Raw genomic sequence first — 27,898 nt, 5'->3', positions numbered from 1 at the left:
GAGACTTATGTAGAGTGTATACTTTACATCAGCCTAAACTGTCAGTGAAGCTGGATATTAAAACGAAATAGTATTCAGTAAATAGATAGATGGACGGACAGGAAGGAAGTCAGATGGAAGGGAAACTGGATGTAAAAAAGAATGAATTATTGAACGCATCAGCTGATGACACAGCGCTTCCTTTTCTGCATGCTGACCTTCAAAGAGTGGTTGTAGACTTGCTCGGATCAAACCGTGCAGCACAAAACCCCTCTGGATAGCCTAATGATCTAGCTAATCAGGTTAAGAAATGTTTTTTTTTTTAAAATAAGCCCTTTAATTTATTCAAATATTCAATGCACATTCCTCATTTCATTTGAAATAATGAGCGACAAGGAGAGAGGGGCAGAGCTGGGGAGGGGGGGCTGGAGACAGTGTGAGAGAGCAGCTCAGAAAAGAGGAAGAGAATGAATCAGAGAGGACAAAATGTAATTTGTCACCCTATTCAGACAACCAGTGCCTGAAATGAGAATTAACAGAAAATGTAGAAGACTGCTCTTTAATTGGACATGGCCACTCTTGACATTTTCAAGCCAAACTTCAGCGACAATGACGGGAGAGAATGTGTCATAACTACAAATTATTCTCTCTGATGAGCAGATTCACAAAGCCTGTTTTATTTTTTCACCATATTTGGATTATCTTTTATCTTGGCTGCACTGTCCTGTAAAATAATGCTGACAAGTCTTCCAATTTTTACAAATGCATCACTGGAAGCGCAGTGACATGGGACTTGTTTATTCTTAATTACACTTTGATTTGAACTCAAGTGGCAAAATTTGACTTTACAAAGATTTCAGAAAATATGAATCTGAGTACTTATGAAAATTGCTGTGTTTTTCAGTAAGAAAACTGATGTAAGCGCAAGTTAGACGTGTTTAAAAAAGACACTTTAATATGCACAACAAAATAAATCGCTGGCAACCACTGAGTCGAGATTTTTTGTTTCTTTTTAAGTAAGCTGCTTTTTGTTTTCTGTGCAGCATATCTGGATGCTTGGTGTGTGATGCCCAGCCAAACTGACATTCTTTGTATTCTGCATATCCATCAATTAAAATAGACTCCATATACTGGCACCAGGAGCAAATACTAATCAAGTGAAGTTGACTGAAGATACATTACCATTTCACATTTTCTTTATGATCCATCACAAAAGCACAATGCACCATATGTTTTCAGCAGCTGCCCTTTACTTGAGTGGATAGAAACTTTCTTCGAGATTGCAAACCTGCAACTCAAGTTTAAACCGCGTTGAGTTTTCATGATAGGAAGCCAAATTAAAAAAAATTTCTGCCTGGGTTAATCTTGGCAAATCTGTGCAGATGTGTGTGGAGGACAAGTTCTTTCAGCAGTGCAGTGCATCTTCGAGTTATAATTGCCAAGCAAAAAATTGCAGTTGTATGGGAACTTCTGTGAACTATATGAAATATATATGTGTGAAGCACATAATGCAAGCTCTGCAAAATGCGGGGACAAATCAAGGTTTAGAGAAGCATCACTGGATTTTTTTTTGTCTACACACAGAGAATCTGTCAGGTAGTCAGGGAAGGAACATTTCCTGCTGACTAAGAAGACCTGAAACCCAAATAATAGGTCTCATTTGGGGTTTACGAGGCTGCCAAATAAAATGCTGGCTGGATTCACAAAACATGAGCAGCACGGCTTCGAATGCTGAGTTTGCTGAGAAATCTGGAATGCTAACATGGATTCTATTTTTCTAGAGGGATGTCCCATTTTGTTCTTGTTTCTGATGTGTGTATATGCTTTTATGCTCAGGAAAAAATGTGTCATAGTCAGTCCCATTTCACACATTCACCTTCTAATGTTAAGCACAGACTGAAAAATTAAACCAGTGGGCTAAAATCAAGCCACAAATAGTTAACTATCAACAGCAACAGGGCATTGCTTGAAGAAAGAGTATGGCTGGATGCTGCAGCTATAGAGTCCTAACTCTGTTGCTCAAACATAACAGACCAAATACATTCAGGCAGATCCAGGGAATGAGTGAGTGTCCCAGCACTGAACTATTGAAATGGACTGACAGAGAAGCAGGAGGTCGATATACAGTAACTCAGCAAGGCTTATCTCACGTCCACCATTCACAGCAAACTTGGGATAGTGGAGAGAAAACAGCTGGATAGCTAGTGAACCCGCCAAAGCAATCAATAGTAAGAACAGCTTGTAAAGGTCTTTTCAGGTTTCAAACTACAATGGTCCTGGGAAACTTCTTGTCATGTCTAAGAAGGTCCCACTCTCAGCACACTGGAACATTAGTAAGGAAACACACAACTCTGCAAGCCAGAAGTATCATTACTTGGCCCAAATGCAAAGGAAAAAATGAGTCATGTCTCCTTATAAATTCATTGAGCCAAACATGCATACACACACTTTTATTCCATTTGTCATGTTATGCAAGATTTGTGGATACAATTTCAAGATTTTGTTGATACATTAAAATGATTTTCTCTGGTTTAATGATGATTAATTGTGGGACATGTGACCTTCCTTGGAAAACCAACAAAACAGGATCATACCGAGGAACCTGGTAGGAACATGACAGATTAATACATTGGATATAATTCCATCTAGATGATATGCATTCACTGCACACAACCCCCAAAACAACTGCAGCTCCAACAATTCCAATCATTTCAGAGGTTTCAGCAGTTTTGAGTCCATGCGAAGCCTATCAATGCTATAGCTTCATCCTTGCTTTAAAGCCATGGTAAGCTCCCATTGCCACAAAGTGTTGGCCCTCATCCCTTCATTAAAAGAGAGAGGCGTTCAGATTCTATTTTACTCTCCAGAGAAAGCCAAACTCCTCATAGTCAAAGTATCCAAAATTATTAAGCTAAATGCACTGTGAATTTATACTCAGGTCAGGGTGCAGTGTGGGGGTCCTCCTCTCCATCTCTATATCAAGGGGTGCCGAGATCAGGAAGTGGCAAGTGGTATGGCATTGCTTGTTCACTGGCATTTATGAATTTTACAGTGATAAATTGCTGCTTTCAGAGGGTATACTGCAGGTATCCCACCAACATTAACTACTTTCCACTAGCAGGTGTGGCTTGACACTGGTAGAACATTTAATTTTTATTTTTACTGCCAATGCAACATGAACAAATGCACTTGAAATCAAAGAATGTTAATCAAACTCCTATTCCTTATTTTCTGTTGTTGACTTGCGCACTTTTTGAAATATCTGACTGTCAAGTAATTTCATACATCACTGTTATATTCATTCTTTAAACTGAACTGCAACCTCCTTCTTAGCTGTTGGTTGCTTCCCATTAGACTGTTTCTGTTCTGTATTGACTCCACCTTCTTGCTCTCAGCTACAGTTCAGTCATTCCTCAGTACCTTTGGTGCAAAGAAATCCCTCTGTCTTTATTTGTTCAGTCTAGCTCCCTTCAGTAGGCTCAGCTAGGATTTTGCCCCCATAATGTCAGAAACCTTTTGTATTCTCAGACAACAGATCTCCATTTCACAGAAAAGTCTCCTTTTCCCCACACTTAATTTTTTTAAATTCAAAATCTCATAATTATGCACATTCCCCGTGCACAGAAAAATGCTTTGAATTTTTACAATTACTAAAACAATGCCTGTTGTCTTTTGATATGAATAATTAAAAAAATGCATAAAATCATGAAAATGATACCCAAAACTTTGAGAAAATTGAAACTATATGAACTAGCTCAGTCAAATGCTTGAATGATATAAGTAGGCTAATAAAAGTAAAGGCATGGCTTTTGTGTCATTCATCGTACTATATTTCAAAACGCACCTTGGAATTTTAAATTTCAAGACACTGAAATAAGCTCAGATAAATGTTCAAATCACTTCTCGAATGACTTAATATTTTCAGAACTGCAAAGCATAATGCAGTTCTATCAGTTTTAACAGTTTTGGTGCTGCCGATCTGACCCGAATGTATAGGACATTTTAACAAGTAATGAATTTTCACATTCAATGAATTTGTTCTAAAAAAAAAAAAAAAAAAAAAAATCAAAACAAAAAAATAAACTGGTCTATCATTTACAGTTTAATACATTGAATGAAATTATATATATATATATATATATATATATATATGTGTATATATATATATATATATATATATATATGTGTATATATATATATATATATATATATATATATATATATATATATATATATATATATATATACATATATATATATATATATATATATATATAAAGGTGTGTTTTCAGTTAGTTCAAAGTTTTAACTGTCATGTCTGTTGACCACACACTGTGGCAAAAGACAGCATTCAAAAACAGAAGCTGGACAGTTAATGATAGCTGATATTTGATGTCATGTTATGCAGTCAATAAAGAAAGGCCTTCAAGCTACTTAGTATAAACACAGTTTAGCTAACTTTATAGCTTAACCTAGCTTGTGTTTGTCATTAACTAACATTAGCTATCCCTCATTCAGCACAAGCATAGTGGCGTTCTGCTCTTAATGACTACCAGCAGCATATATCCTAACGTCAGCTGTTAAATTATGTCAGAATATTGGGCAAACAACAATGGAGTAAAGTTTCTAAGCTACCTCACAACAGTTTATTGGTTTTCTGTCTATCTGACTTTATAATGAAGCACGTAATATCTAACACTGGTGCTGCCCCTCTTTGACTGATTCTTACATTACAATATGAACTAGCTAGATATGGCAGCTAGACATTACTCCACTACAGTAAACTGGTACTGTTTTGTCAGGAGGATCCTGAGATTTAATTTAAGTGAATGTCACGTTCCTTGTATTGATGATTTAACTAGATATGATAGACATCTCTGTCTACAGGGTTTCTGTGTTAACACAGCAAACTAACTAGGTTGCTTAAAGTCACTATTTTTGATCTTATTTCAAGATTTAATGTGTTATAATGACAGCTGGACGGCCTTGCTTATTTTCAGGCATCTTATCAAGTAACACTTACTACAATAGCATTCAGATTAGCTTGCTTTAAGTGCAAGCATGTTTAAAATCATATAAAAAAGGCATCTCTAGAAAGTCTGGCCTCAATTTTTTTTATCATTATTTCCAAGAATTTGTATTATATCCAACTGTTTAAAAAAAACGAAGACACTCAGTGTTGACTATTTCTATAAAATGCAGTGATTTTTACTGTGTTCCTGGTCCAAAAACATGACTTTCTTCCACAGTAAACTTGCAGGGAGACATTGGTCTGAAGTTTCATAGCAGCATGCCTCGACAACATGTGGTGATGAAACCAGCTGCAGCATCGATGTGGAAAAGTCAGTGGTGAGTAAAAATGAGCGGCAACATCCCCAGTGGGCACTGAGGGTCACACCCCTCTGTCTTTTATGTTGTTACACAACCGATAGACTGAAAAATATCCAATAATAGAAAACTGCCCCAAAAAATACAAAAAAACGAATAATTAATTAATGAATAAATAAATAAATAATATTAACTGATCTGGGTTCTTGTTTCTATCAGCTACCTGTCTTATCTGCTCATACTATAGAACAGTTTAACAAAACTTTCTTTGAAATCTCTAAATTTTTAGCTCACCACTGTGATCCATCAGCCTTCAGACAGTCCAATCAAAGATGCCTTCAGCTCCTGCCAAAATTCCAAAGGATAACTGCATAAAACATGACACACACTCAATGTCAAATGATTTTCTTTAACGGTGTTTTTAGGCATTTCACCTTTATAGGAAGGTAGATGGCAGAGAGCTGACAGAAAATGAGGGTAGAATGAGGAGGAGACGAATGATGTCTAACACAGATCCACAGCCACACTTGAACCGGAAGCACTGCAATTACATGTGATTACATTTAAAATTGCTATATCATTAGTACACAAATGTGTAAATATAAGCAGCTTCTTTGATTGTTTTGGTCTCTGGCTAATGACAAACTTAACAGCTTACATGAAAGAATAATTTTAACTTGGACAGGTCACCAGTTTATCACACTGTCCTTGACACTATTGTTTTTGCTATCAATGAAGTCTTCTTGATCTACATGAAAAATATCTCTGAACACAGACAACAGGAAGTAATCTACTCCATCATGTGTAAATTTTCACACAATGGGAATAATTTCAGGTGGAATTTCTTCAGCTTGTGCCTCATCCTGCCATTCAGTAGATGACGGGTGAAATGGTGGCCGTAACTCTAACCCTACAAGATGATTTAGACTAATATAGCACAATTTATCAAGTCAAATTAGAGTTCTGCAGTTACATTTTCAACGAATAACTTATCGACAAATTGCCTAACTGTAGATCAGAGATATCTCAGATGGCAAATAATGAACCAAGTACCATTGTGGGAACTGTGTCATCCATCTTTGCTGAAAAGATAAAATAGTTAGAAACTTGAATTGGCCGTACAGTATATTCTACTATACTTCAAACATTTCCCTTTGGAAACTATAGTGCTTTGTGCTTATTCATTTTCCACTTTCAACTCAGGAAGACAGCTCCACATTCCTGCCAGTTGTCTGCTTTTCGACTGTTACTGTTTTCCATGTGTCTTATCTAACTGCACATCAGCACATGAAATTTGGGGTGACAGTACTTTATTTTCTGTCCCAACTCCTTCTGTTTAATTGAATTAGATTTGGCATCATACAAGCATGCGTGATGCTGACTCCTTTTCTATTTTCGCATTGAGCCCAGTTTCTCTTTGTCTTGTCCCACATGGAACTAACTACACATGTTCAGCTTTCTTTACTCCTCTGTCAAAGTTTGAGTAACTTTAACTTGTTTTGCATTAAGAAAAGAGCATTTCAGTCATGCTTTCCATATAACTAGATTTCTTTTTGGCAGTTTCAAATGATGCAACATGATGCTTTAATTCCTGATCATGATAGGAAGATTTTTCCTGAAAGAAAATGAGCGTTTGTACTTTGAGCAACAGAAACTATGGTTTCTTTTGAGGAGACTAGTTCAACCCTTATCACAGAAATGCTCACGTTTCTTATGATTTCAGTTAGATTACTTCAAAGAGGGCGTATTTTCATAAAGCATGCTGGTGTTTTGGCAAGCTTGAAGCCTGCACAACTTTTGCATTTGAAGTGATAGTATAATCCAGTTTGCTGGAACATAAACATGTGGGATAAGGAAAATTGAATGTTTATTTTTCATTGCTTTCTTTTAAAATTACATTTAGCAAACCAAACTTCATTCTGGCTGCTGGTACTTCTGTAAAAGATACATATTTCTTATAATATGACTTAACAGTTTTACTAAATACACACAGGAAGCGTATCTAAATTTCTACATACAGTGCAAATAATTAACAGTTTTATTTTGCATTGTTTTTATTGTTGTATTATACTTTAAGTGCATGCTTTATTTAATAATTTGTACAACACAAGTGCTATAAACTATTCTATATTTGACACATAATTGGTTGCAGTAGTACAGTTTCTCAGTTTAATTGCAGCTTCAGTGAATCTTTTGGCAAGCTTGAATTTTAACAACATTACGTTCTGATTTATTTGCTGAGCTAGCTGAGCTGAGACACATCTTGCCACTGAAGTGCACCTACTGAGCTCTTTATAGAGTGCATCCATAGAAGGAATGCATAGTGTATAATTTTCTGTTGCTTTTGAAAATCAGCCACTGAGATTGCAAATGATTGGCACCAACACAAGTTCCTCCTGCACGTCTTGTAAGCCTCTCATTTTGATACATATGAATGAAAAGCAATTCAATACCTCTTTTAAACTTCTCAGTCTATTTGCACATACTGCAGTCTTTTGCATGCCAATTAGTGAAGATGTGTATGTTCACATGCACAGATAATATTCTGTGATAACTGAAGTTGCGCACACCTTTTAATTCACCTGCGACATTTAATGGACAGTAATGTTCAGTTTAAGTTACCCTAAAAGAGAAAGGAAACACATTCATTTTTCATCCAAACCCTTTTTCCCTTTCTTACGCAATAATGACTTTATGTAAATATATTTTGAGAAATTGCCAAACTCCCTTCAGTGATTAAAATAGAAAGAGCAGCTGACCACACTCACTCTCTGGTTCCCTCCCTCAGCCCTTCTTAATATCCCATTTGTACTCTTTCCCTTGCTAAGCTCGTATATTTCTTGCCTTCTCCATTTTCTCTCGCTTGTCTCTACTTTCCACATACTTACCCTTGTCATTGTGGCACGATACAGATACTGGTTATGCTCATACATATTCATGTCTACATATGGCCATATTTAGTAAGACATATTTAGCAAGCAACTGATACTGTAACAGCTGGGATCACACTCTCATACCTATGCAGTAGAATGCATTTTGCTTGTGTAAAGCTGTCACCTGCACCGTGGGTTTCATCTTTTTTTGTAGCATCTTTAACCCTTTTTGTTGGAGCACTAACCCAGTTCTTCCACAATCGCATCACAGGCTGTAACAGGCTTTACTAGTAACATGGAAAACAAATAGGAGGAAACCACCATCCCTTCCATGATCATTCTTGCTGCGCCTTTGATGGGTAATTACAAAAGTAATATTTTTTTAGTCTGTAAGTCGAACATTACATCCTTGAAGCTTGAATTCTCAGAAGAATTACCGATGTGGGAACTTAAACATGGTCCTACACCCACCACTTCTTTCTGTGGATTCATTTCCTCACCCTATCTAAATCAATAGAACCTTTTTTCTTCCGCTGAACCCAAAAATCTCTCCCTTACTCTGCAGGCTTTGCGCGCAAAGTCCAGCAACACAGGTTCAACAGGACATAGCAGCTTGCTGTAGCTGATGAACAGCACAGCACCAAACAACCAATGTGCCTTCTGTTGCCTCCTGTAAGCTTTCCTACACAGTGCTACCAACTCCTCTTATAAGCCTGCGGAGGGAAAGAGCCATGCATGCACAAACATGCACAAATTTACGGTGAATGTTGTATACACATTCACACTAGATAGGCGCGAAGGTTTGTCTTTATTCAAATCCCAGAATGACTGAATAAAAACTGGTTGCTGCATGTTCATGCCATGTCTGTACAAAATACACACATCAAAGGGCTACAGTTTTTAAAAATAAAACTGCTCACAAATGCACCGCACACACAATTGCTGTCACTTCAGCACCAATGCACTCATTTTTCTCCAGGGCAGTGTAGCTCATTCCTGCTCTGCGTGGTAGAATACTCTTACATTCCCCTAATTTGCATGTTGGATACAAGCACCTGTCCATTTGTGTATCATCATATCGGAGTCGTTGTACAGCAGGGGAAGACATGAAACACCATTCAGGACAGATTACTCTACTTTTCATGTTATGTAATGTCTAATGAGGTGCCATTTATGCAGATACTACTTGCTAAAAAAAGGAAACTCTTCAGATGCAAAAAAAAAAAGAAAAAAAGGTAGGATAAACAATATGTGACAAAACTAAAAAAAAAAAAAGAAGCAGAAGTGGGTAAAATGTAAAATTATGAATTAAAGTGAGATTCCAGCTTTTTTTCCCTAGACAAAAATGTCAAATCCAAAATCCAAAAATACCTGCATCTTACTATTCACTGTGATTCACTAGAGTTCTACGGTACACAACCAATAGAAAGTACCTTCACTTTATTGTTGTTACCTCAGCTTTTCACTTGTTGCTATTGTGCGTGTTCTGTGATTAGATGGAAAATTACAGCCAGTGTTTTATTAAAATCCCTCTTACATAAGAGAACATCATGCACATTTATTCAGATGTTACCTTTTCCTTCAGGTGAGGGCCAGCTCTTTGCCCTTGGTTTGTCAATGCACACTTCACTCTACAATGCTGGGGAAGTACTGTAAATAGTACTAGTATTACAGTAAGTCAACTGGTGTAGCATTCAAGTGTAAAGGTCATTTAGATCATGTTATTGGCGTGATATAATATTTATGATTTATAATTTGTAAATCTATTTAAAAGTTTTGACAAATGATTGATGGTCTCCTGAAAAACAGTGGCCCAAATTCATCTTCATCATGGTGTTTGCAAGCACTGTACCGAATAACAAGCCTTTTCATTTTATGTTTACAGAAATATGATACACATACCTGAAACACACCTTTTTGCTTTAGGAAATCATGTAGAAATTTGTTCAGTGTTCGTAAACAGAGGATACTTCAAATTTATTATGCTCATAGTGGCCACTTATACAGATGTAAACATCATTATATTCTTATACTTCATTGCTTTCACTGTCAGCTCTTCCTGCATTTCCTGCCATGTTGAGTCAAATTGTCTGTTGAGACACAGGTCCAATTTGTAATGTGCTTCAAAGAACCGACCATAAATAGTCTGATTCAGAATATGCCTCCAAAAGAAACCTCTGTGAATTATTGCTTAGTTACATATCCACTTTTGAGGAGCTAAAGGATGTTAAATTAACATCCTCTCCAGTTGTTTACGCAGGAATGATGAGCTCTTACATTCCACTTTATCTTCACCGCGACTATTTAACTATGTTGTAATTTAATGCGGTGTCATATTGGTGAATTAATTCCTCTGTTCAGAAGCAATGTACTTGGGTGCGGTTGAATGATAATTGATTGTGTCTGAAGAGTATGAAGGAAATGTCTTTCCTTTCACATATGGCAGTGGGTGTAAATTAGGTTAGGTGTGCTTTTTCTTGCTTTTCTTTCCCTGGAAGTTATGCAAAAGCACACATGGTTTTATAAATATGTTCTATAAGTGAGGGTATGGTTTTACTAACAAGTTCTTTAAGACAAATCCACTTAATTTAAATCAATGGGTTTGAATGTAATGCGTTTCTCTGCTTTGATGAGAATTCATGACTCCAGTAAGACACGGATTCAAAAATGTGAAACACCTGTGTTTTTAAAAACTACTTTCTGTATTTGTGCAAATAACACTTGCCTCTTTGGAAATGTCGTGATGTTATTCCACCACACAAAAATTCCTATTTCAGAGTCACCCTACCTGTCTCATTCATTCACACATCCTTGCAAAATAGATGGTGATGGACGTTTGGGGACATAGCGACAAATCATTCATTTGCATGAGGTCGGTCTGGCAGCACAGCAGCGTGTCACTGTAGAGGGCACTGACACAAAAAAAGAACAGGTTCATCCAGCAAAAAAGTTGAACCTGGCTCAACTTTTGCTGGACTGCAACATGACATTGCTTGCTAAAGTGATGCTGTGGCCAACAGAATACATGAAAGCACACATCTCGTTGTAGATTAATTTGTAACATGAACAGACAGCAAAGTTTGCCTCCCAATCCTCACAATGAAAGACTAAATACTTGTCTTCCTAGATTGGATTTTGTCACTTCATTAATCCCTAAAGTAAGATGGTTCTACCTATGCAATCCCTTGTTCATTTGACCAGACTGGAACTGTGAACAACAGTGAACCCATGTGCTTTAGATTTTGCAGACCAGCCCTGTCACAATCAGGGTGGAACAGCACACATACACAGGAAACCTTAAGGAGTTAGTGATAATGACAAATCCCAACTGTCTCCAGGAACCCTGCTGCAACTTTTCTCCAAGTACAGCAAAATATAAAGACCTGGGCAGAAACATGTATACCCAACTATTCAGAATGAGGTACATCTCAAAACTGCATGTATTGAGCAGCATCTGTTCATATTAACAATAATGTTAACATGCAGTAGCATAATAGTATTCGTTACTCTTCTCTCATTTAGGAAATGATTGGTCCCAGAGGTAGATTTTTAAATCACCCAAGTCCTTAAATGAATGAATGCCTGATGCACTGACTCAGTTCCCACCAAGGATCTACTGGCTGTAATGATATGAATGTTGCATATACAGTTTTTTTTTTTTGTAGTTTTTTTTTTTTTTTAGTGACCAAATGCAAGCACTGTACAGAGCTAGCAGCAGCACTGGTCTGCTAACCTGAGCCATGTTTCATTTTTTTCAGTATATGGATCATGTGGCAATAATACAGAGCACTGTCAGTCAATCCAAGCCCTCAAGGGAAAAGTATTACCACCCACACCGCTTAATGTAAGCTAAACTATATCACAGCAAGTCAAACACTGTATACAGTCAGTTTGTCTACAATGGATTAAGGTGGTAATTACTTCCGTTGTGATTATGGCAGTGTGTGGTTTACTTAGAAATATGTGGAAGCCCTGAGTAGGCAGATGAAGGTGACTAGCCAGGGTAGTAGGAGGCTGATTTATTCCAGCACTACAGACCTTTATCGATTTGCTATCTATCAAACTTGACACGAATAGTATCCAAACCAGTTTTGCTCAAGCTCCTTGAAAATAGTAATCAACTATCCATTACACACACTACCATTTCTTACACAAATGTAATTGTATTAAGATTGCTACAATGTTAATATGTAATCACCAGTTGAATTTTAAGCCATTTTCTTTAAATGGTTTTGTCAGTATTGTGCCTCATACATTTGTCTTCTTTTACTTGACGATCTTCTTTCCATTTTCCTGTTTTTCTTTACAATTTTCAGGGATGTTCTGCTGGATTGGTCCACAGTAATGCTTGCATTGAGCCTTAATTACAACAGTGTGGTAAGTACTGAATAATGTCCCGGCTGCTCCTTGTGTCAGACTTTATTGAAAATGTAGGTGCCAACAGGTAATGTAAATGTATGAGGGTGGCAATACATTAAGCACAGTCATTTTTAATAAATGCCACAGTATTGAAACTGATGATGTTATGAGTCAGTTCTGAGAACTTTTCTTTTCTTTTTTTTTAACTTACATATAGGTTTACAGCACTTATTAGGTATTTTCACCAGCGGCCTGGACTGAACCCTCAACTCTTCAATTCTTTATTAGCCATTGTGCAGTGCTTAGTATGCCATTTGGTGGTATTATTTGCCCTCAATGCTCCTGTTTGTCACTGCAGTGACCCTCACTCAGCCTGCTTGATCCCTGCTGGTCCCCTGCTGATGTATATGCGATCGGAATGACAGGCCTGCTAAGGTGAACGCCCGCTTGTCCTCTCATTTCAGCCTGCTGATTCATTTGCGGGTACAAAGATCCCCTGTGGTTGCTGGCTATTCCGGCTGAGGTTTTCTGCGGCTCTAAAGAGGAGTGTCCTGGCACATTCGCTCTCATTAAAACATCAGCTGCACTCACAGCTGGAACATGAGGCCAACGTCTCTCAGCCTTCATCTCACTCGGTCTTTGTTGTTTCAAGCTAAAGCATCGAAATTGCACAATACTGTTAATGAGGTGATGAAGCACAAGGTTGTTTTGTGGAAATATAATGAGGAAATGACTAACAATAGGTTGGAGCCTATACATCAGTTTAGGAGCACAAATTCCTCTCCTCGCTCTACAAATAGCATTCCCTCTGCGAATAATGGCTCCATTGTGTGCACTCTCACTTTGCATTGCTTCTTTGTTTCAGCCAACACAGGAGTCACTGCACGAATGTTGCTTAGGAGCATCCAATTATACTGGGCTAATGGAAAACACTTAAAATAAAGAACTCCTTATGAAACCCTAGTAAACATAGAGTTCATGATGAATTAATGAGTTCATGTGGAATTAATGAGAAGTTCATCATCTATCATATTATGGTTTATCAGGTCTTTATAGCTATATTAATAGATTAGTAGCTCATTAACATTCATAGAATTGCTTACCTGATGTATAATTTGGAGGAGAAAAAATAAAACATCAAGAGGTAAGATAAACATCCTTTTTTGTCGTTAAAATCTATTTTATTGAAACCAACTCATAGTATATTATGAAATGCAGGCTTGGTAAGGGTATCATGAAAGTGGGATTTGGTGAACTTGCTTAATTTGCGCTATTTTTCCAAAGTGCTTCGGCAACCCTAGAAATAAATATGAGTAAACATGTGCAAACCTAATCGTATCTACTATCATTAACTGAATGCACAAAGGGCTCATTGCTCTGTTTTTTATTCTATCATATAATGCCATGACATTTACCAGACATCCGCCAAGAGTTTCACTTTGGAATTCAGCCAGCACATACAATTAAATGATAAGAAAATGAAGCCTGAGCGCAGCTTTTTAATACTAATATGACAAAATGCTACTCGTCAGACATTCGTGGGGCAAAGTTCATGCAAACTGCATGTATAAACTGTGCCTGATGAAGGTATGAGGACTGATATTACTGAGAAAATAGTCAAGCCAAGCAGCCATGTTGAGAGACCATCATGTTCATTTCTATGCTCTGACTTTCATTCTTGTTTCAAAATGGAAGACATGAACTGAAAATTAGGATTTGTTTGTTTCTGTTTCTTAAAGACTGAGACATCAACAGCAGAATTTCAGCTTTAGTGTGACTTCTTGTTTATAAAAACACCAACTGAAGAGTGTTTGCTTCTTTTAAAATGGAGAATTTTGAAATGAGGCCCTTTGTATAATTTAGTTACTTGCCTGGTTATTTTGGCCCACTGCTTCCCTCGCAGGGCCGCTGAGGCTGTATTGTGGGCAGAACAATGTGATGACAGGGCTGTCCTTTGGGAACATCTAATTAGTTCCACTAGGGGAGCAAAGCGGCACCGCAACGTGCCCTGATATTTGGCTTGTGCACTCAGCGGAAAGATAGCCAGAGGGTCCACTTTAATTGCAAAAATGCCACCAGAATGTGAGTCTGCAACTTCACCTGTCCCTGATCATGAGACCACAAGGGAGTGCCCATTTCTGTGTGTGCGTCAGCACACATAGCATCAGTGCGCATTCATGTGTGCAAATGTGTGAACCTCAGTCTGCATAAACATTCACCTGAGTGTGTGGATGTGCCTGTGCCAGCCTGCGTCTCGTCCACACTAATCAGTATTTACTTATTGGTTCCCACAATGCTCTCGCACACAAGCAGGGGTTGATTAAACATAAACTTGATCCAGTTTGTTCAAAGGATGTTTTAGATATGTTGCTTTTCTCAAAGTGTTCACTAAGTAGGGACTTCAAATTAGGAAAAATACCTAGTTTCAGTAATTTAGAAGTATATTGTGTGTTAGTTTAGTGACGTAGATAATCTCTATAGGATTTACTGGATGAGGTACTGCATTAGAAACAGCATTACAACAGGTAATTAACTAATTAGGCATATTAATATATACTATATTTGAGGTTTTATTCGAATTTTACGAAATCCAATTGGTTTAATCATAAATTCACACCTATACCACAATCAAAGTATCATAAAATTTTCCTCATTTATGTTCTGGGTGACACTACAGCTATCTCTAACACAGTTTTTCATTTAGAAGATGACATAAGTAAACTGTTGTGAAACAATACAAAAGCAGTAAAGACAAACCACTGAATAGCATATATGTGCCTCATACAAGGTAGAAGCTTTGTCATTACATCACTTATTCTGCTGGAGAGAAACAGTCCACAAGCTAGGAGTTGTAAGAAATATTTGATCAGAAAAAGTGTTGGCTAGCACTATGCCCAAAGCCAAAACAACAAACATCTGACAAAAGCTTTAAACTCCTTTTCCTTGCATTGATTAAACCCATAATGTGTATTCTCTGTGTATCAAAATTACATATTCATAAGTTTATTTGTTGTTTTCTGTTTTTTTATTTGTTTTTTTTCAATGAAAAAAGAAATCCTTTCTGACTTAAAATGGCTTAGATGGAACGCTACATGTTACATCCTTTAAAGTGGATCTATTAAGTCCTCACATCTATTTTCACTCATACCTCCACCCCTCACTGGAGCCTCACCTTTTACTCTGCTCAAATACTGTAAAATTACTCAACCCAACCCAACAATGGAAATATCAACATTGGAGTAATTCAGCCGTACATGTTTGAACTGGAAAATGATTCTGAAGAATGATAATGATATGGAAAGCCCCTCCCTGCAAACTGATGAGATTGAATCTGTGTTTTTGAGACTGTCATGGAGATGCTCAGCCATGGTCACCGACTGCTTATTTCTCCCCTGGTATGGATATGTTAAAAATGGAAAAAATTGAAAATCTTGTTTTCTCCTGCGCCTTTGTTGAAACAGTGACAGTATGTAGAAACAGCAGAAAGTGAAGGAGAAGCAAATGCAACATTGTTATCCCCTACAATTACATATGTTGCTATGTGATAGAACGTCAGAAAAACTTGGGATGAGGGATTGACCAGTTTCTTTTTTAGGGCCAATACCGATGTCAATTATTGGTAGTCCTGAAAGGCTGATAACGGATATTCGCAATCAACACACATAAAATATAATGTTTTAAAAGTATAGATATTGTTTACAGCAGGGTATCCTTCATTCATGACGGGGCTTCCTCATCAATAAGGGTGACTATAAGTGAATATGCAAAATAGAAATAGGAGTGATTAATTTTGGGCACTCTCCTCTAGTTATATAGGTCAACTGAGATTTATCAGTTTGTCTCCTGGAGTTCTGTCTGCTGTTCTTTTCCATTTTCCTAATCTTTCGCTGTTCTATCAATTTTAAGATTCATACCTTAACCCTCCAGACTCAGTTTCAGGGTAATTTGGTCTCTGTCTTCTAACTTAACTGCTAGCTGCTAGCGTAGCCTTAGCCACTGGGAGAGGAGCTATTTTCCTGGTTTGTGGCAACAGGGTTATAGTTGGGAACAGAGAACAGTTTCTTGTTCAGTTTTTGCAGCCTCTGGTTCAAAGACATTTCTGAGATCACTGAGTGACTACAGACAGAGAGAGGTGGCTGTATGAAGTAGCACATTTAATTTACCAATAATTAGTCAATAAAAACAGCAATACCGAAAATCAACAAAACGCCAAATATCTGCAACGATAATCAGGCAAGCTGACAGTTGGCCTATCCCTACGTGGGAAGATCAAAATAACACAGCCTCAGTTCTATGTTGTTATTATTTTAGTTCTTTAACCCAGAGGCACACATATATAATATGTTCAGCAATGCTATACATTTTTTCTAGTGTAATGCACAATGCATATAAACAGTTACAGTGAGTTGAAGAATCCAGGCACTATCACAATATTTCCATATTAATTCATGTAATTCTGATGACTTTCTCATGACACCTGATTCTGATGAGTCACAGGTGACTTCAAAAACTTTTATGTATCACTGACTATGTTAAGTTTTAAATACAACAAGTTGCCAACATGGCAAGAAATAAAGTTGATGTTAGTTCTTTAAACGCGAGATTAGTTGTCCGTGGCGTGTGTGTTTGTGCACGTGTGTGTGCGCACATTCTGATATCAGGAGCTGAACATTCCTCCAGTGCATGAATAAAAGATGTTTCCAAAGTCTTGGGAGCAGTGAATTATTGAGGAAGCAGTAACAAGGCAGATGCAGGGGCCAGGTGTGGGGTGTAGGGAAAAGTGTGAGCGTACAAGTAAGAGAGAGAGAGAGACACTGAGGAAGAGCTCAGGGATTACTGAGTATTAGGTGGACTTGGTCAACACCAGCTTCGGGCAAACATGGCAGAAAAATATTTTCTTATAAGAAGAAAGAAACATCTTCACAGTTGACTCTTTTGATTGTATAAGCACACATACAGCATGTTGATACTATATACAGTATATGTCAGCAAAGCGAATCCTTGTGAGGAAAGGAGGCAAACATGGTGAGTGACTGAAAATGTGTGTATTAGAGAGAAGGGTCTTGTAAAACCTCCAAATTTAAACTGAGAAACAAAGGAACTGTAAGGGAGAGACAGAGGAGAGAAAAGACACTTGAAAAAGAGACTGGAAGAGATAAAAAAAAATGACTGAAAACCTATAAAAAAATAAAGCATTATTGCTGTGTGAGCCAGCCACTCATTGGCAAGGACTTCCTTAAGGCAGAACCTGCATGTGTTGTAAAACATTATTTAGCTTAGTGTCTTATTGAATACAACCACAACAATAAGATCAACAAAGTGAGTGCTATTGATTATCTTGTCACTATGCAATGCTTTGTTGGAAAACCTTGGGTCTTGGCTTTTGTCTGGATGCTGTTTTGACATGTACCAGCTCAGGAATGGCTTGAGAAGCACAAAAAAGGAGCTCATGGAGTTGACTTAGTCTCCAAACTCTTCAGATATAAGTCCGACCTAACAATCATGAGATGCGCTGGAACGAGTCTGATCCATGAAGGCCCGATCCTGCAACCCACAGGAGCCAAAGGATCTCCTGCAAACATACCAGTGCCAGACTCTGCAAGATACCCCAAAGGTCTTGTATCTATGACTCCATGGTTTAAAACTGTTTGGGTGGCACATAGGAGACTAAGATTCTTAATGGTAACATTACATACAACTTGTGGGAGTCTCCAACACCATTATGTGTGAATAAATGAACAAGCAAATGAAGAAAAGGCCTAAATTCACTGATGTTTGAGTTTCACAGCACTGCTTGATGGGAAACATCAAACTCCATTTTCCTGCAAAAGTACAAACAAAAAAAACTTAAAGAAATTTGACCATTAAAGAAGTTCTATGCCCTTAAACAAACTATCTAGCTTTCAAAATGCTAAATAGTCAGCCTCTTTACATGGAAATAATGCAGGTACCGGATTTTCTTTCAATAGAAGGGCTGGCACCAAGCACAGAGAAAATGAACTACCTGAGCAATGTATGAATAATTCTTATTTCAGTTCAGCTTACCAAAAAGCTAATCTCCAAACTGTTATTTCTTAAATAAGGAAGCCTGAAAAATCTACCAGACTCATGCTTAGACAGTGGTGAAACTGACCCCAAAAAAAATTTAAATTAAAAGTACTAAAACTGAATACCTCACACAGCAGTCAAAGACATACTGCTTGTGGAATGTCTTTCAAGTCTGGGTGAGTGGACTTAGTGTAAAAGTCAATCATGTTAGCATCAGGTTGATCCTTACAACTATCAGTGTACTGGAATTGTAAATGAATGACTCTGCAAACAAAATTAGACACTGGAACTGACAGAAAAGATTAAAAAGATTAAAAGCACTTAAATTGCAGGCAGGTGTATAGAATCAAGCAAATACACTGAGCTCAAATGGAAGACAGGCAGGAAAATCACAACAAGTAGGCAACAGGTACGCAAGCGTTCACAAATGACAATTCATGTTACAGAAACAGTGCCCACAGGTGAACTAAACCAAATGCATACTAAGAAACCTAAAGCAAACGACGAGCTGCAGCAGAAGCATGCGGCTCATCAAAAAGACAGTCAGATGATCCACAAAGGAGGGAAACTTGCTGAGGGCATTTAGTTGACAGGTGATACACCTGAGTCTAAGAAATATAAAGAAATAGAGAAAGTCTGAGACATGGGAGGACAAAGAAAGACGGTGTATCTATGAGAGCACAATAAAGTGCCCTTGAGCAAAACACTGAATTTCTACCTGTTACTAGTGCCGTGTGGCTCTGCTATCCCTCATGTAAGTATATGTACAGCATTACTACACTGCTGTAAATCAGTGTCAACTAAAAGTATCTGACATGTACAGAAGCAAATTAAATCTATGTTATTGGTTTACATGCTTAATATTCTTGGGAGATGTTTGATGTTTTGAAACCAGCTGGGTAGAGGTTAAAAGGATTGCTTGATACTTGCAATATCACTGCAGACAGTCATAGTCTGGGGTAATCTTTTCGAAATAAATTGCATTACAAAATGTGTTTGTCCGCAGGAACAAGTGACATTTTTACCTCCCAAATGACTGATATAAGTGATAAATCAAAATTACATAAACATATCATACCCTTTGAGCGGGAGCAGGTAACAGCATAACACATTTGAAGATTGCATTCTTGCTCAGAAAAACTCAACCAACTATCAAAATGTCAAGGTATCCCTCTGAGATGTGTTTTTCCTCCTGCTTATTCCCCGCAGTTGCCAGTTTCGATTCTGTTTCGCTGCATTTTGTTTTGGTATAATAGAAGCATGCCACTCCGGTACTGAAACACAATTTGGTACTGATTCATTTTTAGAAGGTGCTGGCAGGGTTACATGCTGCTCTCTGCATGGTATTCTCCTACACAAACAGACCTCACTTGTTTCATAGTCAAATGGAAAACCAAAGGGTGCTGCTACTGGCCCACAGTCAATACAGACCGCAGGTGCCATGATAAACCCATAAAATAATGGTGCCACTGTATAAAAAATTGATTGGTTAGGGAGAAGTGAGGCTTCATGAGTCACGTCGTCTGCTACCTCTGTGGGCTGTTTAGGTTAACTAAAAGCCCAGAGTCAGCAGGAAGAAAGGTTACTTTCCCAACAGGCAACATGAAACGCCTCAGAATATTTATTGGGGCCCGAGGGGGAATGTTCTGGCAGCTGGCAAAGTCAAACAGCTCACCTGAAGGAGTCAGGTCAGTGTGAGAGCAGCCATTCTGACAAAACCCTCCCTTCCCAAGAGGGGATTAGCTCTTCAAGGGGGAATAACTTGGGATCATTTGGCATTTGTTGTTTGGGGAGGATTTACATTTTTATGGGTATTTACACGCCTAATTGTTTTCTTAATAAGTACCAACACTCACCACACCAACTGAAAGTGTGTGCAGCAGTTAGGTGTTCATTCTTAGATCATTGCAAAAGCCAAATATAAACTTTGAATTTGTCAAAGGCCCCACACTGAAAATTATCATTTAGAATTGAAAATTGTGAGGAATGAAATGAGTAAAATGGAGGAGAGAAATGGGTTTCTGTCAACAGGTATTTCCTTTTGTAATGTTTACTTACGTGACATCCATATTGAAGCCACAGTATATTGTTTATGAAGTAGTCTTGCACAACACTGCTGGGATGTGTTCACTGGCACAAGGATGACCTCAAGACCAGCATCATTTTGAATGTTATGACACTGTTATAATATTGAGAGCAATCTCTGAAAAACTGTGTCACGTAATAGCACAAGGAATCCGAACTTCAGAATCAGTTCAAAGCAGAATCTGGAGATGAATGGTATTGCAATAGGAGAAGTTTGCAGGAAATACCGATCAAAAAAATTACAATCATATATGAATAAAGAACTTTAAAATTTAAAAATAGAAAGAAACACTCAAACAGAAAGATGGTCAAGCAGTATATTATAGTCAATGCTGGGAAAGATATCTGACGATTGTAACTGAAGATATATAATATGTATTCAGCATTTGTCAGTTTGTGATTGAAAATTCAACATTCAAACCTGGTCCCTCATCATGCTCAACACCACCAGATGCCCCTTTAATGCAGCTTCCAGAACACACACAGTCCAGTGTACCACCTGCAGCATCACATACTCTCATCAGCCACATCATTAAAACCACCTGTCTAATAGCGGGTAGGTCTCTTTTGTGCTGCTAAAACAGATATGACACGTCTGGGCATAGACATGGGATCTCTGGCGGGGTTCTGTGATGTCTGGCACTGGGATGATGGCAGTGGATGCTTTTCGTTTTGTGGGTTGCAGAGTGGGGCCTCTATATATTAAACGTGTTCCCGAAATGCTCAGTTTGATTGAGATGTTGGGAATTTGGAAGCTGGCTCAATGCCGTGGACTCTTCGTTATGTTCCTCGAGTCCTTCCTTGTAAGCAGACACCGAAATGTTGCAACGTGCAAAAGTACTTGAGTGTTGATATCTAATCCAGGAGGTCGCAAAAGAACCAGGACGAACATTACAAGACCTGCAGATCTCACTGGTTCGGCATCTGCAAAAATGTATCTAGATGGACCCCAAGGCTTTTGGGATAACATGCTGTGGACTTATGAGACAAAGGTGGAACTTTTTGGAAGATACGGGTGCTGTTACATCTGGCACAAAGCTAATACTGCATTCCACAAGAACATCTTACTGCCAGTGAAACGTGGTGGCGGTAGTGTGATGGTTTGGGGCTACTTTGCTTCCACAGGGCTTGGGCAACTTATCATAATTGACGGAGCCATGAATTCTGCTCTCTATCAGAAATTCCTCCTGGAGATATCTGGATATATCAGTTTATGACCTAAAGCTCAAGCACTCATGGTTTATGCAGCATGACAATGACCCAAAGCACACAAGCAAGTCCACCTCTGGATGGCTCAGAAAGAACAAAATTAAGGTTTTGGAGTGGCCGAGTCCAAGTCCGGACTTGAATCCAATTCAGATACTGTGGCATGACCTTTAAAGGGCAGTTCATGATCACAAATCATCTAACGTGGCTGAATTAAAACTATTCTGCAGAGAAGATTGGGCCAAAATTCCTCCATGTCAATGTAAAAAAACTGATCACAGCTGAAACAAACATTTAACTGCAGCTGCTGATACCAAGGGTGGACTAACCACTTGTTAGGTGTAGGAGTGCAATTACATTTTCACAGGGGTGATATAGGCTTTCAATAATTTTTCAAAAAAACATTATTTATAAATGGTAATTTGTGTTTTGTGGGTTATCTCTGTCTAATATTCAATAAATATAAATATTAGCTTGATGATCTGGAACATTTCAGTGTGATAAATATGCAAAAATACAATATTTCTGTAAATACATTTGCAAGCCACATTAGTTCTTGTTGTTATCCACATATTCCATGCATGAGCACTACTGCAAATATATGCACTACTAGCACATTCCTGGCCTTGCAGAATAGTTACACACAAACGTGGGCTTCACATGGACATCCACAGAGGGGTCAAACGTTGTGGCATGACTTTATTAATCACTAAAGAGCAAAAGCAATGCGTTACATTTCACGTTATTTTACTGTTGAAACCTGATTGTCAGTAGAGAACAAGATATTTTGTCTAACAACAAGACAACCCACAATTTGAAGGGATTTACTGTCCATCCAGCGACAGCTTACCAACCATCGGTGACTGCACACTGCTTCCCAACTGTCCCCTGGGCCTTGCTAACATGTTCTGGACTAGTCTGTCAGCTGAAGAGTTAGAGCAAAGCTGATATCCATCCAGCATTGACTCTTGGTACGAAAGCAAAGAAGCTGGAAAAATGTCACCATTGTGGAGCATTACTGAAATTAGGCACTAAATTATAATTGCTGAATTTGAAATTGTTGTTCTGTACACTATTAACGCTGTACTAAGTAATGTGCTGCTGCCAAATATTGTTCGTAATATATAGTATTACAAATCCAATTCTAAATCCGACATTATAAAATCAAATAAGTCCAAGAAGTACATCCATTGAGTACACTGCAATAAATAGTGGTTATTATGCATATTAGTCTGAGGGGTCAAGTCTAAGTAGAAAGAGGGGAGGGTAGGATTTGTAAAGAAGCTGCTTGGAGTAAGTGTAGTGATGGATCACATCAGTGCAGGCAGCTTGGTAAAGTAGGGTAAAAGGTGGTACAGAGGTAACTGGTAAGACTGAGGAGATCGAACTCACACAAACAGCCCTCGATAGAAAAGAGTTGTGGAGGTTTATTGCACAAAATAACCACTTTGAAGAATGTATACTACTGTATACACTTCAAGAAGGGTGAGTGAAAAGCAAATTCTGCATCCGGATGGCTTTAATGCTAACAGAGGAAATGAGTTATAATTTAACCACTGAGTTCTTGTGGTAAATTAGTGAGCTGTCACATAGCTGTCATCTACAGCACAAAAAACCCTCTCTAATGGCTTCATGTTTTTGTAATTGAAGACACAGCAGCACCCGCTTAATGTTTTCTCACCAGTTATTTTTTTCTCTCTCTCCTAGAACACAATCTTAAATGCTTAAATGAGCCATTTCTTTTATTGATTCATTTATATTCTGTTTGGGCTTTGTGCTGGATATTTGCGTTTTCCCCTGCTGGATCTTATTCCTTTTACAACAAGTATCTAATTTACTCACTGGTATCATCAATCATCTAATCAAATCTTAACAGTGACGTTCATCTCCACCAGTTAAATGGCCCTAATCCAGATGCTGGGTGTGCTAGTTGCTAGGCTAATTGTGTGAAACACCAGATGTTGGTCTGTGCAGTGTTAACTCATAATAAAGTCAATACTTTCAGTCTGATTGTTTTGTTTTTTTCTCTACTGAGGCTTGCTGGGAAAACCTCATTTGGTTGTTTGTTGCAGATGGGATAAAATAAAAGTCACTGAATTCTCTTAATAAGACAAATGCTGTCCAGAGAGGGCTCTCCTCCCCCTTTGATTTAATTAATCCCACAGCCTTAATTGATCAATTGGGTAGTTACTATTATCCTCTATGTATACTTAATATTTCATTTAAATCTGCTGATGACCCAACAATAACCCTTCAGGTAGTAAAAGTATTTGTAGCTTATTTCATGTTTGACAGGTGTGTGACAGTCTCACTATTGTCTTCCATCTGTCACTATTCATAATCACAGTAGTATTAGTAAAATGTTATGTTTATTCATGGTTATAGACACTGAAACTGAAATGATGTCTTCTCATTTGATGCCCCTGTCAACAAAATGACATAATTTTGTCTGTGCCTTCCTAAATAGTAACAAATAAGGAACTATTTAATGATGTCACAGCACTACATGCATGGCTTGGTAATGTGGCAGTAACACAAGGGTAGTTTCACTGAGCCACCACCTGGAGAAGTTCACTACAAGGAAATTCAATGTTTATTTACTCTGGGACTGTAAAGGTCACACAGGTTTGAACAAACTTAGGACTTGAGATGTCATTCCATCCATCCATCAATTATCTATACACCGCTTAATTCTAATTAGGGTCGTGAGAGGACTGGAGTCTATCCCAGCTGACTTGGGGTGAAGGCAGGGGACTGTCGCAGGGCTACATATACATACAAACAATCACACTCACATTCACCCCTGCGGGAAATTTAGAATAATCAATTAACCTCAGCATATTTTTGGACTGTTGGAGGAAGCCAGAGTACCTAGAGGAAACCCACGCATGCACAGGAAGAACATGCAAACGTCATCCAGAAAGAATCCCGGGACGCGAATCGGGGATCCTCTAACTGCAAGGCGACAGTGCTAACCACCACGCCACTGTGCAGCCCGAGATGTGACTCGATTCATGAAAATTTTATTCAGCATTTTCTTTTAGTTAACAATGAGAGGAGGAACAAAGAGAATAAAACTTTCTAGGTTAGCAATCCAACCAAACACAAAAACAACTTAATGCAAAACAATGAATAATAAAAAAAAATAAATTGCCAAATGACAATCAACCCCGGAAACAAGAAAGTGCTCTTCTTACGTTGTTTATAAAAACAAGTCCTAAATGCACAACTTAATTTCAGTCTCAGCTGAGCCAAGCGCAGACAAAACCTCAAAATTAACAAAGTGCAGTGTGAAATTAAGGCAAACAAAGCCATAAAACCAAAAATAAACTGTCAGATTAAAATAAATTGTTGGGCTTAAATGCACTACTGCCAAATCAACCTCGATGCAGAAAAAACGAAGAGACAAAATAGAGATGAGACAGGCCTTATACAAGGAAACGGAGGCCAGGGGTTCAGACAGGGCCACCCACAATGGGAGCAGAGATGCAGTGTACTAGACAGTGGGAGGGTAAAGATTGAAAAAACCTACTTGATTTCAGCCCAGAAACTGCCAATGTAGGAAAATGGCAAGAGTGTCAGCCTGACAATCACTTTGATGCTGGTCACAAAAAGAAATGGCATCTCAACCAAGCAACACCACTTCCTGCTACCAGGAGGAGAGAACAGGACAAGTAGCACACACAACCCAGGATTTATAGCGTTAAATGGCAAAGTCCACTAATTAAAATAAAGGTGATGCCTGGTATGGAGAAAAAGGGAGGCTTAATTTGCTACATTTAGGTGTAGAAATAAAAAAGACATGGCTAGGTTTAGAGAAAGATTGTTCTTTGGCTTCAAATAAATATTTTGTTAAGGTCCAAGGACACCTGAGAAGAGAGAACAAACAGTGGGCTCTCTTTCATTTTTTCCATTCATCTATCTACAATAGCCTTTTTACTATATGTACCAATTGTCACTCTCTAAGTTACTTGATTTCCCCTTTTGCTCCCTTTATGATTACGATTTGATTGATTCTATCTTTTTTTTCTTTGATGGACAGTATCAGTAGAGAACCAGAAGCAGAAAACATCAGATGTTGTGAAAATCAGAGCAAAACCAGTCACAATATCAACTGGGAAGGGATCATCATTTACTAAGAACAGCCATGTGATCAGTTTCATATTAAAATCATGCAATTTTCCTGACTGGGAATGGCTATGGAATGCGATTGAAAACTCTGGAAACAAAGTAGTAACTTGAGTTAAGGGTTTTGACACTAAGTCTTCACTGTTTGTCTGCAACAAGTGGGATATTTTTGTAGGGCAAGTGAAAGAGAAATTGAGCGAGTTTCTGTCACTTTAAAAAATACCAAAACTAGGCTAAGATGGCAGGATGGGTGAAAACAGGAAAAACCACAGGGCTTTCATCTCATCATTTTTCATTAACACTGGAGTTTGAGTACTGCGTGGGACCATTGTTTAGTGGTGTTTTCACTTGTTGCTGACTTGTTTTTGGTGAAAAATGGAAAGCTCTACCAATTTCTTTTAATAAAAATAACAGACTTTGCGCTGTGGACCAATGTAGTGGTTACACTGTTTTCCTTTTTTTTTTTTTTTTTGCTGAGAGACTGTACCTATAAACTATCAACCTTTTTAAGTATGAAGGAATGCTTGACTAGTATAAACACATTATACAAAGGATTGAAGATTGAGAACAATCGGTGTACGTGCGGCAACTAGCATACATCACACTTAGCACTGCATTAAATACAACATTCATAACTTCAAAGTGCATTTCCAGCATTGTTATCAGGCTATCGCCTTCTCTGACTCACTTGAACTCACCCCTGCTGTTGGCTTACAAATCCAGGCTGACTTCAGTATGACTATGTGCCAGCACAGCTCATTTGAGAGGCACGCATCATCAATATTACTTATTCCCTTTTGATGCGTTCCACTAAAATAATTCCACTTTGATCAGTGAAACACTATGACTGTATTTGTGCTGCTGTTTGAAACCTTGGGTAACAGCATTTCTGTTGTGGCCAAAAGCACCAGTCTGTCAAATCACAAAAGAAATGGGCTTCAGGATTTAAGCGTTGAGTGAATATCTGCAGACTGGTGACAATTTAAAGGAAAAACTATCACAAACTGAACTATTATGAGACTCCAAGAACCGCAGCAGTGTCTCTCACTCTGCTCGAGAGATAAATGTCATCCTTCCAAAAAATATTCCCTTGTCTGATGTTTTGATGAAGGTGGTACAGCGTTCTTTCCAATACTCCCCTTCTAAATCTCCCCCAGATGTTCAAATCATTAAGTTCCTACAATCTGACAGAGCCTACTCCCTGCATTTATTAAAAATGGACCAAAATGTATCAAAGTCATTATTATGAACGACTTACCTGTATAAGTTATCTGAACCCCACATAATTAACCTAAGAATAATGGTAGACGTTAATGACATCCATTTTCACGCTTAAATGATCAGTCAATCAGCCCACAGTTCAAATAGTCCTGTTAATGTAATCCTTGCAGTATTATACAGAACAATTAGAACAAATGGAAATCAACTCTAGAAAGGCAGCTTTCATGCACTGATTTTTTTTTTTTAAATGTGCCAATCAAAATATAGATGTTATGTCACACTGTCCATTATTGCTGCCTAGCTGCCCATAAGAAAACTATTTTTAATAAATGCTCACCGCTTTCAATGTTGCTTCAGCTCGCTCATCTGGTCAAGCTACTCCCAGTGTCTACTGTATCGCCCACTTTCTGGTGCACGACCTGGCAGGTAGCATCAGATATCTGGACTTTGAGGCAGCATACCAAGGCCAAGAGCATTAATAGAGTCAAAGTTTTATGTGTTAATGTGTTCCACTGCCAGCATCAAGAGCACTGCAGGCAAGATCAGAGGATGATGGACATGAAGAGAATGAGAGGGAGAGGCTGGCAGAGATTGACAAAATCTGGGAGGCAGCAGTAGGGATAGAATTCAATAGTATTTCATCGAATCTGAATCCAATTCTGAAATCTGCT

Source organism: Amphiprion ocellaris, chromosome 2 (assembly GCF_022539595.1).
Source record: "Amphiprion ocellaris isolate individual 3 ecotype Okinawa chromosome 2, ASM2253959v1, whole genome shotgun sequence".
In the NCBI taxonomy this organism is placed as follows: Eukaryota; Metazoa; Chordata; class Actinopteri; family Pomacentridae; genus Amphiprion; species Amphiprion ocellaris.
This window is presented reverse-complemented; position numbering follows the sequence as displayed.